Source organism: Salvelinus fontinalis, chromosome 28 (assembly GCF_029448725.1).
Source record: "Salvelinus fontinalis isolate EN_2023a chromosome 28, ASM2944872v1, whole genome shotgun sequence".
Classification (NCBI taxonomy): domain Eukaryota; kingdom Metazoa; phylum Chordata; class Actinopteri; order Salmoniformes; family Salmonidae; genus Salvelinus; species Salvelinus fontinalis.
This window is the reverse complement of record NC_074692.1, coordinates 28854951-28861043: the sequence shown is the minus strand read 5'-3', so window position 1 is coordinate 28861043 and position 6093 is coordinate 28854951.

Genomic DNA, 6093 nt, shown 5'->3' with positions numbered 1-6093 from the left:
CATCTTAAAGGAAATGGGTCACATTCAAGGCTCCCCTCGGCCGTTTAATAGGCTGTGTTACTACCCGAAAATGGCACTGTTACTGGACAAAGAGCATTTAATCCCTGCTATTGCTCAATATTGCATCAGTTGTTGGTTGGCTTTTGTTGGTGTATTTATGGGACACATGTATGTGATGTGGATGCTGGATACTAGGCTATTACTAGGTCAGTAATCTTTGTTGTAACTTACATTTTAGAAGCCGCAGGTAGGCCTACAGTGAACACATCTAACTAGCATGTGTGGGAATACCGGCTTGTGCCCTAACACAGCTCACAAGCATTCAGCACCATGGACAGCGCCGCGAACCCAATTCAGCACCACAGCCACTGAACAGCGCAGCACCCAGGCAACTCATTCCCCTTTTTCCTGGACTTTAGAATTGAAGATTCAACGCACCTGTATGGCGGCGCTGCAGAAAGGCCTGCAGAAAGACTCTGCCATGCTTTTGCTATTTTTCCCATTCCTTTCTTCGCTGGACTTTAGAATTGCAAACCTATAGGCAATAGAATATTTCTTACAGGAAAAAGAAGATACAGAACAGTATTTCAATAGCCTAAGACTACTGCTTTCAGACTCTTTTAAAATGTAGGCTACATTTTATTGAATGAATACTGTATTAGCAAACTAACTCTAAGAATAGTGAGTCCAATTAATCAATCAATCAATCAAGAAATGCCTATTAATTATTATCCACATAAACATTCACATTTCCTGTTGCTTCAGGATAATTTTCCTGCTCTAGCCCCACGCCTGTATTAGATTTCAAAGCCCTAGCAAGGTCTAATCAATAGCCTATGCCTTTGGATCTTACGAGTCATTACACACCATTGATGTGAACAGGATTTAGGTAGCTAAGTAGCTGAGGTAGCTAAGTCCATCTACAGCTAAATGCAGGTTTGGGGATTTGAAGCCCTCTTGCATTTCAATGGATAACAAGCTGCTCCTCGCTGCCACTCACACATACACCTGAGCGTGTCTGGAATATGGGTGGCTTGTTTATTGCTTAATATTCAATAATGGATCATTCATGAATTATAGATGGTTGTGCTGAGGGCATTGGGGATCATTGAATGAATTACTGGCCAGATGCACGTTGGGATCAGTCTATTGGATGCTAACTCACATAACCAGTGACCAACTGATGGACTGACGAAATGAATGACTGTCACAGTGGTTGTCATTGTGTCATTGTGAGTGAAAGTGGGAATATATACTACCGGTCAAAAGTTTTAGAACACCTATTCATTCAAGGATTTAGAATAATAGTGAGGACATGAAATAACACACATGGAATCATGTAGTAACCAAAAAAGTGTTAAACAAATCAAAATATATATTTTTATTTGAGATTCTTCAAATAGCCACCCTTTGCCTTGATGACAGCTTTGCACACTCTTGGCATTCTCTCAACCAGCTTCATGAAGTAGTCACCTGGAATGCATTTCAATTAACAGGTGTGCCTTGTTAAAAGTTAATTTGTGGCATTTCTTTCCTTCTTAATGCGTTTGAGCCAATCAATTGTGTTGTGACAAGGTAAGGGTGGTATACAGAAGATAGCCCTATTTGGTAAAAGACCAATTCCATATTATGGCAAGAACAGCTCAAATAAGCAAAGAGAAACGACAGTCCATCATTACTTTAAAACATGTCAATATGGAAAATTTCAAGAACTTTGAAAGTTTCTTCAAGTGCAGTCGCAAAAACCATCAAGCGCTATGATGAAACTGGCTCTCATGAGGACCGCCACAGGAATGAAAGACCCAGAGTTACCTCTGCTGCAGAGGATACATTCATTAGAGTTACCAGCCTCAGAAATTGCAGCCCAAATAAATGCTTCACTGAGTTCAAATAACAGACACATCTCAACATCACCTGTTCAGAGGAGACTGTGTGAATCTGGCCTACATGGTTAAACTGCTGCAAAGAAACCACTACTAAAGGACTCCAATAAGAAGAAACTTGCTTGGGTCAAGAAACACAAGCAATGGACATTAGACCGGTGAAAATATGTCCTTTGGTCTGGAGTCCAAATTTTAGGTTTTGGGGTTTTGTGAGACACGGTGTGGGTGTATGGATGATCTCCGCATGTGTATTTCTCACCTTAAAACATAGAGGAAGAGGTGTTATGGTGTGGGGGTGCTTTGCTGGTGACACTGTCTGTGATTTATTCAGAATTCAAGGCACACTTAACCAGCATGGCTACCACAACATTCTGCAGCGATACGCCATCCCTTCTGGTTTGGGCTTAGTGGGACTATCATTTGTTTTTCAACAGGACAATGACCCAACACACCTCCAGGCTTTGTAAGGGCTATTTTACCAAGAAGGAGAGTGATGGAGTGCTGAATCAGATGATCTGGCCTCCACATTCCCCCGACCTCAAGCAAATGGCGATTGTTTGCGATGAGTCAGAGTGAAGGAAAAGCATTCAACAAGTGCTCAGCATATGTGGGAACTCCTTCAAGACTGTTGGAGAAGCATTCCAGGTGAAGCTGGTTGAGAGAATACCAAGCATGTGCAAAGCTGTCATCAAGGCAAAGGTTGGCTATTTGAAGAATCTCAAATATGAAATATATTTTGATTTGTTTAACACTTTTTTGGTGACTACATGATTCCATATGTGTTATTTCATAGTTTTGATGTCTTTAAAAATCAAGAAAAACCCCTGAATGAGTAGGTGTGTCCAAACTTTTGACTGGTACTGTATATTATTGCCTGACTGAATAAAGGCACTTCAAACTTTTGACCAGTAGTGTAGCTTAACAGGATATTATATCAATTCTCAACTTTTTATAATCCCCCATTAGATATACATTTCACAAAATCTGCCCTTTCTACCAGAATAGTGTGACTCAGAGTGACTATTTAGAAATAACGAAACACATGGGTCTGGGTTGACCAACCCTCCCACCCCCAAAAAAAACTGTGGATGAAGAGTTGTCAAAAACAAGACAGAAGAAAAAAGTCAGCTTTTGGCATTCAAAGCAGGTTGCAAAAAGGTCATAACAGAAGAGCTCATTTGACCAGAAAGCACTTTGAATTCTGAGGTGTTCTCATGTAAATCACCAGGACAAAGGTCAGAGAGCTAAGGACTAAGCTCATCCTTATTAATATTTTGTCTATTGAATCTGTCCTTTAAACACTGGTGTAATTATTCCAAAAGGGAATTAGACAATTAGCAACTTATCTGAACCGCCATTCTTCATTCTGAGAAAGTGCTGGACTGAAACTACTCTGACATAGATCAGGATATCAGAGCCCAAAGACACAATATTAGAGTCCAAAGACATTTACTGCGTCATTGATTATTACTGTGTAATATCTACACCAGATAACAGGAGTTTGGTTCTGTTTATGAACATCACTATATTAAAAATTTATTTTCTTCCTCATCTCTAAGGTGACAGGATAATCTAGTTTTCCTCTACCTATACTGTGAGCCATTAAAATTGTTCAGGTTGCCATGCTAACAATAACATGCATGTACTGTGCCAAAATGAAAACCATGCAATTAATGTGAAACAATGTTGTATATGATTCAATCATCTCTCTCCCATTGCCTATAGGGGGAACTGGTGAGAATGTTGAATTGCTGATGTTTTAAGCAGTCCCGATGATTACCTTGGAGCACTGATTGATTACTTATTTCCCCCTATAGGAAAAAAGTGATGTCATGCAAAAAATAGAAGGTTTAGTTGAGAGAGAATGGAATTTAAGAAGGATGTATTAAAGAGGATGAGGGAGAGGATAGAGGACAGTGATCAGGAAAGAAAGGCTGTGTGTGACTCACAAGGCGGGGAGCATGGAGAGGAGAGATAGGTAGAGAGAACCCTCTACTAATGGCCAATATTCTGTACCATATATTTCATGACCACCATTTTGTCCTCAAGTTCATAGCTAGTAGTTAGATGAATTCCATATTTTCTCTCCAATAATAGATGATTCTGTAGATCTTAGAGATAACGTTTACAGTAATAGGAGCTCACATTATGATGAAACCTACTGTTATCCAAGATAAAGAAATACTGTACTGTATGGCTGTACAGATGTAGGTTCTTCATTTGACCACTCTGTTGCAGGAGAACTCTTCCGCAATGCAGGACATTTAAAACTTGTATTGTATTTGCGGTTTTAAAAGGCTTCATCAGGTATGAAGGTAAGACCCAGATGCAGACAACGTCGAATTAACAATGGTTTAATAATCCAACATGGGTAGGCAATAGACAGGTCAAGGCTGGCGGGGGTCAGTAAACCAGAGATGGGGCAAAGGCACAGGTCGGCAGGCAGGCTCAGGTTCAGGACAGGCAAGGGTCAAAACCAGGAGTGCGAGAAAAAGACTGGAAAAAACAGGAGCTGAGGCAAAAACGCTGGTTGACTTGACAAAGACGAACTGGCAACAGACGAACAGAAACCACAGGTATAAATTCACGGGGGATAATGGGGAAGATAGGCGATACCTGGAGGGGGTGGAGACAATCACAAAGGCAGGTTAATCAGATCAGGGTGTGACAGGCTTCTGTAGTTTGTAATTTCCACTTTGAAATCTAGACTTGATTTTCACTTACCAAGAATCCATTGACCCCTGCAAAACTTTCCATTAACAATGAAGCTCCAGGATAATTTCCTACTGTAACTGGCTCAATTTAAGATCATACAAATTGAAGATCATACATCTGTACAGTAGTTACACAGTAGCATCCTCTGCACTTGTGAGCTTTTAAGCAATCCTGTGGATGATAATCAATAAACAGTCCTCATTGCAAGGGCTTCCAGCTGTTTAGTGATGTATAACTGCGTTGGTCCTACTGTATAAGTGCACACATAATGATGTTATAACTATGCTGTCAGGAATGTCAATGGTTGCTCTATGTGGAATAATATTTTAAATTCTTCTTCTCAATTGTTATAGGTACATTACACATTCATCCGGGTTGACGCCCCCCCTTGGGTTGTGCCGTGGCGGAGATCTTTGTGGGCTATACTTGGCCTTGTCTCAGGATGGTAAATTGGTGGTTGAAGATATCCCTCTAGTGGTGTGGGGGCTATGCTTTGGCAAAGTGGGTGGGGTTATATCCTGCCTGTTTGGCCTTGTCCGGGGGTATCATCGGATGGGGCTACAGTGTCTCCCGACCCCTCCTGTCTCAGCCTCCAGTATTTATGCTGCAGTAGTTTATGTGTCAGGGGGCTAGGGTCAGTCTGTTATATCTGGAGTATTTCTCCTGTCTTATCCGGTGTCTTGTATGAATTTAAGTATGCTCTCTCTAATTCTCTCCCTCTTTCTCTCTTTTCCTCTCTTTCTTTCTTTCTCTCTCTCTCTCTTTCTTTCTTTCTTTCTTTCTTTCTTTCTCTCTCTCAGAGGACCTGAGCCCTAGGACCATGCCTCAGGACTACCTGGCCTGATCACTCCTTGCTGTCCCCAGTCCACCTGGCCGTGCTGCTGCTCCAGTTTCAACTGTTCTACCTGCGGCTATTGAACCCTGACCTGTTCACCGGGCGTGCTACCAGTCCCAGACCTGCTGTTTTCAACTCTCTAGAAACAGCAAGAGCAGTAGAGATACTCTGAATGATCGGCTATCAAAAGCCAACTAACATTTACTCCTGAGGTGCTGACCTGTTGCACCCTCGACAACCACTGTGACTATTATTATTTGACCCTGCTGGTCATCTATGAACATTTGAACATCTTGGCCATGTTCTGTTATAATCTCCACCCGGCACAGCCAGAAGAGGACTGGCCACCTCTCATAGCCTGGTTCCTCTCGAGGTTTCTTCCTAGGTTCTGGCCTTTCTAGGGAGTTTTTCCTAGCCACCGTGCTTCTACACCTGTATTGCTTGCTGTTCGGGATTTTAGGCTGGGTTTCTGTACAGCACTTTGTGACATCAGCTGATGTAAGAAGGGCTTTATAAATACATTTGATTGATTGATTGAAGTAAGACACATGAATCAACCTCCATTATTTACAGTGGTGGGATTACTACAGTATTTGATGCTAGTAGTACCTTGACAGGCTACTATTGTGTGGTCTTTTCTCTGCAGAGGATTTTCCCAGA